Here is a 15223-nt window from a genome sequence, read left to right as displayed (position 1 = left end):
TTAACTGAGTGTCAAAAAGAGGAATTAAAGAATTCTACTTTTGATAATCAGTAGGAAGTCAACGTCAACTCTAATTAATCACCAGTACTATATGACTACTGAGATTTCAAGCCTTTGGTTGAGAGCACAGTAGACAATTGATGCAGGTCATATTCCTAAACCCCAACTAATATACAGGTAACCCTCGTATAACGCGGTACTTATACAATGTGGTTTCGATATAAGACGGTCTACAAACTGTACTAATCCTTTATCTTTTCATATATTTTTCAATGTGAGACTTAAAAATCTAATTTTATCTTCGTTAAATTTTCTTCTGCCTGTATCACGCATGTAGTTATAAGTAGCGAATTTATATTAAGGGAAATACCCCTTGGTACGCATGTACGTCAATTGTTTACTGTGTAAAGTGTTAATTGTTGAAAATTGTCATCGTTTTCAGCCAGGAAAGTGCATTAAAAATCATAAGTGTGTTAATCTCAAGCTGAGCACTTTATTTCTTGATGATTTACATACAATATGTATTGCTTTTTTCTTTCCATGTAAAAAAAATTATTTTTATAGTAACAGCGATATGGTTGAAAATGAAATTAGTGAATAATTGATGGGGAAATAGATTTAAATGAGGAGGAACTGGTACAATTAATAGATGACGTCAAACCAAATGGCGGGGAAAGTTCTGCCGAAGATTCTGATTGCGATGAATCCGTTAAAGAATTCAGTATAAAGAAATTAGCAGAAGGATTCAACTTGGCAAGAAAGTTATTTTATTGATAATGATCTCTCAATGGAGTGCTCCGAAAAATTCATGAGACAATTGGATATTTGTTTAGCTCCATATTACGAACTTAATAAAAAAAATTGCAGCATAGTGGTAAGGTCTTATTACTAACTTCTTGATAACTAAATCAGGTTAAGTATGCAATGAGAATTATACAAATGATATTTCAAGTTATGACGACATCCGGTGACTCGTAAATAAAGAACACCTATGAAATCTTAGTTTTGAAGAGAGTGATGACAATTAAAATATACATTTTATTTTATTTTGCCTAAAACATTTATGTAATAAAGTTTATGTACAATTTATAATTTTATGTATTTGTTTCATAGTTTATGTTTTCTTAAATTACATGAATTACCTGAATTAAATAAAAATATATTTTTTGTTGGATATGTCATTGTTTATATAATCTTTAAAAAAAAAAACATTTTGGAACCTAACCCTAATTTTTCTATGTGATCTCAGTCTTGCATAACGCGATTTATATAATGCGGCATTTCTATGGAACCTAACATCCACGTTATATGAGGGTTACCTGTATTATTGTCTGAAAAGCGAGTTCAACAGTCAATATTTTGGAGTTTGGGGGTTAAAAACTGGAATTTTTTTATGAGAATAAACTCCGTTTGCTTATGCTAAGATTGATCAACTCAAACCAGTGAACAACTAGAATCTGTAACAGTCTTTTTTCTGGTAGTTTATCATTATAGATCCAGCATTACAATAAGATTAATTAGTATCTTCTGTAAACCTTTTAATTACTTAAATTTTACTTCTCATTATGAATAAATGTCTTATTTTATTGAAGGCTTTGTTTAACTATTATTATTATTATGTGACACCTCCAGGGAGTCCAGAGACTCATCGAGGGAGAGTGTGGCAACAGCATTGAACGATTGATTCCCTTCCAACTACTAACCAAGCTCAAACTTGCTTAACTTTTTTTCATCAGCCATTAGTAGCAGAGGCTCTACCAATTGACCAACTTTTGCTGGCGATTACTGAGAATAAAGTGATTCGTAATAACCATGCCATTCATCACTAAAACATTTTTTCTTTCCCTCCCCCACAACATCCAAAGATCAATGATTGTATTTGTCAACAGGAAAATTTAAATGAAAGTGCAATACATAATGATATGGAAAAGAAGTCCATAAAGTGGCAATTGTTTATTTATATAATTTGCATATGAAAATAAACAACATGAACAGTGAAGTAATAATTCAAAAATGTAATGAAGGAGAGGAAAGTTGATAGTCTCAAATATGTCTTTTAGACATACAGCAAACAAATAATGACAAAAATAATTGTGATATGAGAACTTAAGCATTTTAACTGATATCAAAATGAATAACTCTTTTAAACAAAGATCTGAACAACAACAACAACAAAAAACTAAATTTATAACAAATTCAGAGCATTATCACTCTATATATCCTGGAGATTTCAGAAATGATTAAGGTACAGCTTAGGTAAAAGCTTTGTATGAATTTTAAATTTCACATCAAAGTAACAAACCATATCCATTCACATTGTTTTCTTAATGGATGATATATTATCATTCCGCCATGGGATCCTTAGGGGTCTCATGCCAGTCCCAAGCCTGGATAAAGGAGGAGGGTCAGTCAGATGAGTGTCGATGCTCTGACCATAAAGAAAAAACACGATCGTTATCTGATGCCTATACAATCAACAGCTACAGCATGCCGGCTCGGGCATCGCCCAGATAAACAAGGCTCGCGATGCCAATCGAGCAATTGGGGTTGGATCGAAAAGTGGGATACCGAAAGGAAACAGAACTGTTATCAGTAGAAACGTGTAGACACTGGATGTGAGGAAAATCAGAACTACTTCATTAGGAAATGAAGAGATATCGGTGGGATATACTAGGATTGGCAGAGATGAGATGGACATCATCTGGAGAGATCAATGGATGCGAAGTAATATGGGCAGGACATGACACCATGCACGAAGCAGGACTTGGCTTCCTTCTTAGCAAAAGAGTTCGAGAGGCACTGTTAGGCTACAAACCAGTCAATGGATGAATCATAGTAGCAAGATTTCAGGCAAAACCATTCAACATATCAATAATCCAGATATATGCACCCACATCTGACAGCACAGATGAGGATATTGACTTAATCTACAAAGATCTGACAGAGACAATAGAAACAATACTAATAGATGTGCTAATTATTGAAGGATATTGGAATGCCAAAGTTGGAATAGATAATGATGGTTGGGAAAGAGTCATGGGAAAATATGGTCTCGGAGAAAGAAATGAACTAGGTGAAAAACTGTTAGAATTTGCTGTGGACCACGAGATGATGATCTGTAACACACGATTCCAACAAAAGGAGTGTAGAAAATGGATGTGGCGATCAAATGATGGGAAAACCAAAAACATGATTGATATAATTATCATTAAAAGAAGATGGATAACATCAGTACAGCAATGTCGAAAGGAGCGGATATAGACTCGGACTATAGTTTAGTGATTGCAAACATCAAGTTGAAATTAAAAAAAAAATATTAACCCCAACATCAGAATAGAAGAGATACAGCACGAATAAGTGAAGCAGAAATAGGAAGAAGGTACAGAACAGTGTTAGAAGAGAAACTTAAAGTGTGGAGAAAGAAAAAAACTCGAATTTAAGAGTGAAAAGAGTAATGCAGGCGATAGAAGATGCAGTTAAAGAAACAGTGCCAGAAGAAGAGAAGATCAAGAAGAAATAGATTACACAAGAATCACTGAAGTACAGGAGAAAAGAATGTTGAAGATAAGAAGGGATACATCAGGACAAATAGAAGAGCAATATAGAAGAAAGTGTAATGAGGTGAAAAAAGCAGTCAGAATGGATAAGATGAAATACTTAGAAGCCCAATGCAACAATATAGAACAGTACTATGGAGAGCATAAAACAAGTGAGGTATACAAAATGATCAGAACCATTAATAGAAAGTGGCAACCAAAACAGACCACAATTAGAGATGAAAAAGGCAAAGTATTGATGAATAAAGAAAAAATTGTACAGAGGTGGACAAGATACTATAGTGAGTTATATGAAGAAAAACTAGATTCGGATAGCGCTGGGAAACTGACTGAAGAATTGAAGCAGATATCACCACCAGGTAATGAGCATGATATGGACATTTTAAGAGGAGAGGTAGAAAAAGCAATAGGACAGCTAAAACTCAACAAGAGTCTTGGTAACGATAACATTACTAGAGAAATTATTAAATATGGTGGTGAAAGTATGGTTACAGAAATGCACCAACTATGTAATATGGTTTGGAAAGAAGGGAAAATGCCAGAGGAGTGGGTGAAATCAATATTAGTAACATTATACAAGAAAGGAAATAAGCTAGAATGTAAAAATTATAGAACAATTGCCTTGATAAGTCACCTTGGTAAAGTGATGATGATGATCATATTGACAGAAAGATTGAGAACACAATTGGAAGCATACCTTGCAGATGAGCAAGCAGGATTTAGGAAGGATAGAACTACAATTCAACAGATTTTGACAATGAGGTTAATAGCAGAGAAAGCTAGGAGAAAAAACAAAAACATATATACTTGCTTTGTTGATTTTCAGAAAACATTTGACAATATTGACCAGAAAGTGACATTAGCAGTTCTGGAATCCTATGGAATTGATAAAAAACTAATAGCTATATTAAAAGATATTTATCAGAATGCAGTTGCAGCAGTTAGAATAGGTGATGATTTGGGGAAATGGTTTAAAACAAGCAGAGGTACTAGACAGGGAGACCCAATATCACCAAGCATTTTCGTCGCACATTTAGAAAGAGCAATGGACAAACTGAAGGAAGATGCCAAAGGAATATCTGTACACAGAATGAGAATTAACAATATGAGATTTGCAGATGACATTCTTATTATTGAAGAAGACGAAAGAGAACTACAAAAAACACTGAAACTGTTAAATGAGGAAGGGAAGAGATTTGGACTTGTTATGAACTTGGAAAAAACAAAGACAATGGTATTTGGTGAGAAGAACATGAAACAAAAGATACAAGTGGATGGAAATGATATAGAAAATGTAGAACAATTCACATATTTGGGAAGTAAACTGACATATGACTTGGACTGTAAAAAAGAAATAAAGATCAGGATTGCAAAGGAAAGAAGAAATCTGAAGGCCATGGATAACATCTGGAAAAGTAAAGTGATCAGCCTGCAAACAAAACTAAGAGTACTGGAAACATACATCTTCAGTGGTGTACTGTATGGATCTGAAACGTGGGTAATAAATAAGGAATCAAGAAAAAGAATTTTGGCATTTGAAAGAACTTGTTACAGGAAGATTCTAAGAATAGGATGGGTACAGAAAATTGCCAATGAAGAGCTCTATCAGAAGATACAACCAAAACAGAATCTAATGCAGAAGATTATAAAATGGAAGCTCCAATTATTTGGACACATCTGTAGAATGAGTGAGACATAATATGAGACAAAATACCAACCATAAAGACATTTATGGTTGGTATTTTGGATGGTTTAAACAGAAGAGGTAGACCATACAGAGAATGGATAGACGATATAAAAGACTGGTGTGGAATGGGTGCATAAAAACTGCGACACTGTGCACTGGACAAAGAAAGGTGGGAGAAGTTAGTGAAGCAGGTATCGGACATCAACGGGCAGTGAGCCCACGGTTCGTGGTGATGATGATGATGATATTATCATTATTATATGGACATTGAGCTTGAAGATTTGCACAACAGGCACAGCAATCCTCACACAATACCTAAATTTAATCCTTATTTCCTTTTTTGAATGAACAGGAGACCCTTTGTTCCCTGTTTATTCACATCATTATATCTGATAAAATATAATATATTCTGATTCTTTATAAGATTTATAAGAAATAATTATAAATCTTTAAGTTTTATAAGACTGATTCTGGTATTAGCATATAGAAACTGCAGCATTCCTTTATGCCCCCACCATCTTTACTTCCTGAAATGACTACCCTATTAAATTTTTGCTTGAGAGACTAGATTCTGCACTTAGTCATTCTCACACTCACTCGCCTCATGGGTGTCTTTCACAGAAACGAAAGTCATGATATTAATCACACTACCAGCAATACTTTCTCCAAGCATAAAAATATACATAAGTACACAATGGAAGCAAGAGGAACAAAATGAATAATAGATAACATTATTATTAACAACAAACTAAATAATAATATCAAGGATACAAGGTTTTTTAAGAGGGAGCAAAATTGATAGTGATCACATTATTCTTGTGGAAAGGCTAGACGTTGGTTATGCATTTTTACTAAATAATTTAAGGAAATTAAACGTAAACTAGGATATACATTAAAATAAATTTTAATAGACTTCCAATATTTCGGCAACGTCACATTGCCATTTTCATAGGAACTTAAGAACAAGACACGTCCATGCAGCCACAACAAACAGTAAATGAGGAAAAAGCAGGAAGCTATTCTTTCTCCTAAAGTCCTGATGGTGCCCCCTAACGGGCATGTTAGTCTTCTTGGGCTGAAGGTCTTCTGATGTAAGTTTCCCAAATTTGAGGTAGTCTCATGCAGTCAAATTTGTTGAGGTTTGGATAGTTTCTTAGGGTTGAGGCTGATTCCATGAAAAGCCTTTCATATTTGTATTTACTGCAGTGTATTAATGTGGCTTTCTTCCACCGTATTCTATGGCAGGTATCCAGCGCATGGTCAGCAAGACCAGAATGGCTGTATTGGTGAAACCGGATGTAGTCCTTGTGTTCTGAAATTCTGACATTTGCTCTCCTGCCTGTTTGGCCAAAGTAGGACAGCTTACAGCTGCAAGGGATCTGGTATACACCAGGTAGGTCGGGGGGGGGGAGGCTGGTAGAGCAGATAAGGAATGCCAATTTTGTCCGAGGTGCCTCGGATATAGGGTATGGTGATGGATTTAGAGTAACCCTTGTTGTGAGGGGGGAGGGGGGGTTGTGGTTTACTGGTTTCAATATTTTTTGGGGAGGTAGCCATTGGCTGAGAAAGTGTTGAGAATGTGGTTGAGTTCTGTGGTTAGGGCATTGTCATTTGAACAGATAAGTTTAGCCTTGTTGTGTCTTAATGACTCCATATTGTTGTGAGGAGGGGTGGTGGGATTGTTGGTGAATGTATCTGCCTGTATGGATGGGTTTTCTATAGACTGAGAAAACCAAGGTTCCATCAGGCTGGCAGGTGACTAGTGTGTCTAAGAAAGGAAGGCAGTTTTTTTTTTCCTCTTCCAGGGTGAATTTGATTCTAGGGTGTTGGTTGTTTAAGTGTGTTAGGAAGGAGAGGAGTGCATCGGAGCCATGTGGCCAAATAGCGAATACATCATTAACATAGCAAAGCCAAATGGTTGGTTTTTGTGGGGCAAAGTTTAAGGCTTTCTCTTCAAAAGTCTCCATATAAAAGTTGGCCATGGGTGGGGAGAGTAGAGAATCCATGGCTGTCCCCTCTATTTGTTTGTAGAATTTTCCTTGCCAAACAAAATAGCCTGAGTTCATTGTGAACTGAAATAGGGCTGTGATATTGGGAGGAAATTTAGCTTGGATTAGCTCTAAGGATTCTTTGAATGAGACATTTGTGAATAAGAGGAGACATCAAAACTGACCATTATGTCAGTGTGTTTGAGTGTAAGGTTTTCTATGCTGGGTTTGAAGTGGGCTGAGTTTTTTGTGTGTGAAGGTGTGTTGCAGTAAAGTGTGAGAGAGCTTTGGCCAAATGTTTGGCTAGTTTGTATGTTGGGGAATCAATGCCATCCACTATAAGACGTAATGGCACATTTTCCTTATGTATTATTGGGAGTCCATAAATACGGGGGTGGGATGGAGTTAAATGGTTTTAATTTGTTTCTTTCTTTTAAGGTTACATGGTGATCAGCACTCATAATTGCAAATTTAGGGACACAAAAACACACGTATTAAACAGATTATTTTATCAGTTACTAATAAAATAAAACTTGACGTTTCGACCCCTCAATTTAGGTCATCATCGGAAGAATACAAGTGTATAAGGAACCAAGCTACATGATCATGCCCTGTATACCGGTAAACTAAATCTACGTAGTTAATTAATCCTTTTCCCTAGCCTGATCTCTAGTGATTAAAATTAAAAAATTTAAAAAAAAAATAATAAAAATAAATAAATAAATAAATAAATACAACTACAATAAACTGCTAAAGTCCTCATGTATTAATATTCTTCTGGATAGTTCTGATTGTTATAATATGATTACTTTCAGTTGCTGTTGAATGTTACAAACGCTTCACCAGGTTGTCTTCTTGTAATTGGATTTTTCTATGGCTAGTTTAGGTTGTAGATGGGTCCTCCACATTCTTGAAATGGTTAGGCCATCATTTTTGTTGAGATTTGGGTTGTGTTTGAGCATTTCACGACTCTTTAAATTTTCTCTCAAACTAGGTTTTGGTGTGGTGTAGGGACTTGGTATTTTTCCAATAAATTCTGTGGTATGTTTGGAGTGCGTGGTCAGAAAGGCAGGTTTTTCCATAATGGAGGTATTTAATGTGTTGTTTGTGTTCATCTTGTCTGATTGGGATAGTTCGCCCTGTTTCCCCTTTGTATGGTATGTTAAATGTGCATTGTATTTTGTATACCCCTGGGTGGGCTAGGTGTGGAAGAGGATCTTTAGAAGAACTAAGTAGGTGTCTTAACTTATTTGGGGGTTTAAAGGTGGTTTTAATGTTGTATTTGCATAGTGTTCTGTCTATTTTTTCAGAAATGCCTCTAAAATAAGGAATGGCAATAGCATTCTTGATATATTTTTTGTTCTTACTGGTATCATTATGGAGGATCTTGTGAATAGTTTTTTTTACTGTATCCATTTTTGATAAATGTTTGGTTGATGATCTTGTATTCCTGGTTTAGAGCCTGTTCATTAGAACAAATAGTTATGGCTCTGTGTTTAAGGGTGCTTATGACACCTAGTTTTTGTGTAGGGTGGTGATGAGAATTTTTGTGTATGTATTGGCCTGTGTGTATGGGTTTGTGGTAAACTGAGAAGGAGAGACAGCCAGTGGAAAGAAGTGTGACAAGTGTGTCTAGGAAAGGAAGGAGTTGTTTTTTTTCCATTTCAATGGTGAATTGGATACGTTTGTGTTGTTTGTTTAGGTGGCTAAGGAATGTATTTAGAGCTTCGTGGCCGTGAGGCCAAATGGTGAAAATATCATCGACGTTTTAGAGCCAAATTTTGGGCTTTAGACATGCTGTATCTAGAGCACGTTGCTCAAAGTCTTCCATATAAAAGTTAACTATTGGGGGGGGGGGGGGAGCCCATGGCTGTACCTTCTTTTTGAAGGTAAAAATTGTTTTGCCACACGAAATATCTGGAGCGGAGTACGTGGGCAAAGAGGGCCGTGATGTCGTTGTAGTTTGTGGGGTTGTAGTTTACCATTTGGTAGGTGTTGTGGTCCGATATTAAATGGCTCATTTTTTCAATGTATGTTGTATGGTCTATAAGAACAGTGGCATTGCCTTTATCTGCTTTCTTGATTATAATGTCTTGGTTATTTTTTAAGGATTTAAGGGCTAGATTTTCAGTTTTAAGTTGGTGCTTATTCCTTATGTTAGAGGCATTTCTGAAAAAATAGACAAAACACTATGCAAATACAACATTAAAACCACCTTTAAACCCCCAAATAAGTTAAGACACCTACTCAGTTTTTCTAAAGATCCTCTTCCACACCTAGCCCACCCAGGGGTATACAAAATACAATGCACATGTAACTTACCATATATAGGGGAAAGAGAGTGAACTATCCCAATCAGACAAGACGAACACAAACAACACATTAAATACCTCCATTTTGGAAAAACCAGTCTTTCTGACCACGCACTCCAAACATACCACAGAATTGATTGGAAAAATACCAAGTCCCTACACCGCACCAAAACTTGGTTTGAGAGAAAATTTAAAGAGTCATGTGAAATGCTCAAACACAACCCAAATCTCAACAAAAATGATGGCCTAACCATTTCAAGAATGTGGAGAACCCATCTACAACCTGTATAATAGCCTAAACTAGCCATAGAAAAATTCCACTACAAGAAGACAACCTGGTGAAGTGTTTGTAACATTCAACAGCAACTGAAAGAAATCATATTATAACAATCAGAACTATCCAGAAGAATATTAATAATGAGGACTTTAGCAGTTTATTGTAGTTGTATTTATTTATTTATTTATTATTATTTTTTTTTTAAATTTTTTATCTATTTATTATTATTATTATTTTTTTAATCACTAGAGGTCAGGCTAGGGAAAAGGATGAATTAACTACGTAGATTTAGTTTACTGGTATACAGGGCATGAGCATGTAGCTTGGTTCCTTATACACTTGTATTCTTCCGATAATGACCTCGATACAGGGGTCGAAACGTCAAGTTTTATTTTATTAGTAATTAATAAAATAATCTGTTCAACATGTGTGTTTTTGTGTCCCTAAATTTACAAATATTAATTTGTTAGTGATTTCCACAGGCCAAGAAGTGACCTTCTTAAGGAGCCTGTGGAGTTTTCTAATTTGTGAGTTGGTGGTATTGTACTCGATAGGGAGGTAAGTAGCCTAATCTAACAATAGAGATTTCAGCTTACCTGTGTAATCCTTTTGGTTAAGCAATACTGTGGTGTTCTCCTTATCAGCTTTGGTGATTATTATTTTCTTGTTTTTCTTTAATTCTAGTAGAGATTTAATTTCCTTACTGGGCATGTTGGCTTTTGGTGGTTGAGCTTTGGTCAGAACACAAGCCACATCCGGTCTAATATCGTTGGGGTTTGGAATATGTCATATCCCGCGTTCAAATCGTATCATAATATCTTCAGCAGGTATTCTTCTGGGCGCAATGCCAAAGTTGTGGCCACGTGCAAGGGCATCAAGTGCTTCAGGTTTCACACTAAATGACAAAAAGTTGACTACTGTTTCGGTAGGATGTTGTGGATTCAAGATCGAGTTCTTTTTTAAATTTTCAAATTTTTTGATGTGTCGATCTCGTACTTTTTTAGATGTTTTCTCCACTGCAATGCACGAGATGGCTTATAAAATAGAATAAATTTTGTGGTTTAAGGTGCTTGAAAGGGCATCTTCGAATGCCTGGATAGTAAGCATCATTCAGGAAATGACAAGTCGTAGCGATTTGTTCTCTGAGCAAAGCTTGGTTGGCATGGTTATAAATACGAAGAGCCTTTTGTGAAGAGAAACGGTGCATGAATTTAACACGGTTTAGGAATTACCTGGTTATCCCGGCAGTGTTTTAGGAAGGCGAGACGATTCAGTTGTCTTGATAGCCTTAACTTCATTTTATCGTAATGGCATGCTTGACTTGCGATATCATCTCCGTGGATTATCGTAATTCTCGTGGAAAGGCTTAGACATTGGTTATGCATTTTTACTAAATAATTTAAGGAAATTACAATGTAAACTAGGATATACATTAAAATAAATTTTAATATACTTCCAATATTTCGGCAATGTCACGTTGCCCTTTTCATAGGAACTTAAAAACAAGACACGTGCATGCAGGCACAACAAACAGTAAATGAGGAAGAAGCAGGAAGCTATTCTTTCTCCTAAAGTCCTGATGGTGCCCCCTAGCGGGCAATGTTGGTCTTCTTGAGCGATTGGGCTGAAGGTCTTCTGATGTAGGTTTCCCACATTTGAGGCAGTCTCATGCAGCAGAATTTGTTGAGGTTTGGATTGTTTCTTAGGTCTGAGGCTCATTCCATGAAGAGTCTTTCATATTTATATTTACTACGGTGGCTTTCTTCCACCGTATTCTATGGCAGGTATCCAGCGCATGGTCAGCAAGACCAGAGTGGCTGTATTGGTGAAGCCGGATGTAGTTGTTAAATAATTATATTTTTTATTTTTACAATGTAAACAATGAGTGTATACTTCATTGTTTTTGCTTGATTATATCCTATCTTATTCAAAACCTTATTGAATTTAATCCTACCAGCTGCTCTATTGTTATGTCATTGCTTTCTCTATATTTCTGTTTTATATATATCTATTCTATCTTTCTATCGCTATTTTACTTCTTCAGATATCGGGCCTAATATACATATATCTAGGATTGTTTCCTCTTCGGATACTGGCGAATTTATACTTTGCTGCACCAGCCAGTATCCTATAGCAGAAAAGGGTCCTTGCTCAGGGAGACAATACTAGATTCTGGGGGTTTCTTACACAATATCTTACTTTACCACTGCCATATAGATTCAGATTATTGCAGTAGTGACCTAAATCTATAATTATATATACTATTTAATTCCTTCCTGCCAAAATAGGTTCTATTTTTATAAGTGGTAGTTTGGAATCGTAATCAGGCATGACTAAGGTTTAGGTAGATAAGACATGTTTATTGGAATATCTAAACACAATAACAAAAGAATTCATACAGTCAATCTATGATGCAATACTAACTGAAGCTTGAGTTAAGAGGTTAACATATTCTAAATTAAATCAAAGGTCATAAAGCATGTGAAACACAGTAACTCCATACTGGGATAGATAGCAAATGATATGAAGTTAAGCTAAATCCCTTTCTTTTTTAAATAACGAAACCTGTGGTGCGATCATAATTAAAAGAAACACACGTATTAACCACAGTGAAAATTATTTAATTGTAAATATTTCATCCTAAGTATCTTAGGACATCATCAGTACAGTAGTTTAAAACAATAATAGGAATAACATACAGTTAGGGTGCATGATTACAATAGAATCTCATTAAACGTGCGTAACATGTTACAAAAAAAAAAAAAATTATTTAACACAATTTTGTATGACAATTTTCCATACTTTTGGAATAGTAAGAATGTCATTGTGGATTAAGTTTGGTCTGTGTAGTAGGGCTTCAGAACTTTCTTTGTATAAACGTTCATGTATATATAAAGATCTATGTAAAAGTTTAGACTTTTCCCGATGGATTCTATGGTTTGGATTTTCAATTCCATGTTGAGAGAGGCCAGATTTCTGCGGTTTAAAAAGACAAATATGGTCTTGATGTTCTGAGATGTATTTCTGAACAGACCTACCTATCTGTCCAAAGTAAGACAATTTGATGAGCATGGAATTTCATAAACGCCAGGCAACATCAAAGGTGGGAGTTTTTCCTTAGGAGAAGGTAACAAGTTGTAAATTTGGTTGATAGGTTTGTAAGTAGTGGCAAAATTGTATTTCTTCATAATTTTAGAAAGAAGTTCGGAGATGCCTTTGACGTTAGGTATGGGAATCCTATGGACTTCTTCCTGTCTGGTTTGATGTGTGGAGAAGTGACTGATGATTTTTTGAGTTGTTTTCGGATTATATCCATTTAAGATGGCTGTATTTTTGATTACTTCTAATTCCTGGTTTAAAGATTCTTCAGAGGAGCAGAATTTGTGTGCTCTGGAAACTAGTGATTTAATAATGCCAGATTTCTGAGATGGATGATGAGCAGAAGAATTGTGAATGTAGCGACCTGAGAATGTAGGCTTGCGAAAGACAGACATGGCGATGGAGCCGTCTTCTTTTCTTTGGATGCGTAAATCCAAAAAGGAGATACCCTGTGGAGATTCTTCTTCTAACGTAAATTTAATGCGATGATGAAGAAGGTTAATTTTATATAGAAACAGTCATGTTCAGGATGATCCCAGACTGCAAATACGTCATCAACATATCTTAACCAAATTTTTGATTTGGGTTCAAAAGTGAATATTTTTTCTTCAAGGTGTTCTAGAAACAAGTTTGCTAGGTTTGGTGATAAAAGAGATCCCATTGCTGTTCCTTCTTCTTGCTTGTAAATTTGACCTTTCCAGGTGAAGTAACCTGATGCAATAACAAACTTGAACGATTCAATCGTTCAAGTTTGTTATTGCATCAGGTTACTTCATATCAGACGGAAATTTTTGAGTTAATAATTCTATTGTTTCTTTATAGGGAATGTTTGTGAAGAGGGAGACAATGTCGAAGCTGATTAACAAGTCAATTTTTGATAGTTGAATGTCTTTAATTCCTCTCCAATTTTTACTTTAAAATTATTAATAGAAAAGAGAAGAGAATTTCAAAAAGAAACACATGTGGCGTTTATTGATTATGAAAAAGCGTTTGACAAAATTAGTCGACAAAAATTGTTTAAAATATTAACCGATTTAAACATACCAAACCAACTTTTACAATCTATTCAAGAAATATATACAGGAAATAAAATAGCAGTTAAATTAGAACACACCTCAGAATGGAAAGATATATCAAGAGGAGTACGACAAGGATGTACCCTCTCACCTCTGCTTTTCAATATATATATAAATGAAATATTAACAATCTGGAAACAGCATAACCCATTTGGTATACAAATGACCCCGCAAATGAAGATAGATACACTACTATTTGCAGATGATCAAATAGTATTAGCTACATCAGAAGATGACTTACAAAGATCATTAAAATCATTAAATGATATCTCAAAGCAATATAATATGACAATATCCAAAGAAAAAACAAAAATAATGGCATTCAAAGGAGAAAACCCAATAAGAAGTAAAATAGTGATAGATAATAAAATACTAGAACAAGTAAACACTTTCAGATACTTGGGATGTGATCTATCATACGAAGAAGAAAAAGACATAGACACTAAAATATCAAACTTTGTCAAAGTAAATGGCATAATAAATAGTATATTTAAGCCATCCCTGGTACAAAATCACACTAGAATCATACTATATAATGTCTTGTCAAAACCAACTCTACTATATGGAAGCGAAACATGGACCATGAAAAGGAAAGATGAAAAATGAATTCAAACAGCAGAAATGAAGTTCCTCAGAAAAACAGCTGGATATACCAAGTGGGACCACAAAACAAATGAAGAAATCTTACAATCCCTAAAAATCAAACCAATTAATTATTACATAAGACAGTATAAACAAAAATGGCTAGAACATTTAAATCGAATGGACAACAGCAGACTACCAAAAATATTATACAGATACAAAATAAGTGGAAAAAGAAGAATCGGAAGACCAAGAAAGAGATGGCATGAGACCGGAACAGGCCACATGGCCTATATTCCATGATAGGAAGAAGAAGAAGAAGAATGTCTTTAATTTTTGTGTGAAACTCAGTAGAATTTTTGATTGAAGAGACTGAGTTACCTATGTGAGGGCAGAGAAGGTTAGATAAGAATCTTGATAACTTGTAAGTTGGACTGCTGATACAGTCTATGATGGGTCTAAGTGGAACATTAGTTTTGTGTAGCTTAGGTAAGCAATAAATTCTAGGAGGTCTTGCATGGTATGGCTTAAGTTTATTGATTGTTTAATGAGATTCTATTGTAATCATGCGCCCTAACTGTATGTTATTCCTATTATTGTTTTAAACTACTGTACTATGATGTCCTAAGATACTTAGGATGAAAT

At 35.1% G+C, this 15223-nt stretch overlaps 1 protein-coding gene across 4 annotated transcripts in view; it reads right to left on the bottom strand.

Annotated features, from left to right (window-relative positions):
• The window catches only part of Rbcn-3A (rabconnectin-3 alpha), a 984230-nt gene that overhangs the window by 273001 nt on the left and 696006 nt on the right, over positions 1-15223 (bottom strand). The window lies entirely within an intron of this gene.

The sequence above is a fragment of the Typopeltis vanoorti genome, chromosome 16 (genome assembly GCF_054136105.1).
Source record: "Typopeltis vanoorti isolate ZY-2024b chromosome 16, IOZ_Tvanoo_1.0, whole genome shotgun sequence".
NCBI lineage: Eukaryota > Metazoa > Arthropoda > Arachnida > Uropygi > Thelyphonidae > Typopeltis > Typopeltis vanoorti.
The sequence above is the reverse complement of the archived record's forward strand: the minus strand, read 5'-3'. Positions and strand labels throughout refer to the sequence as shown.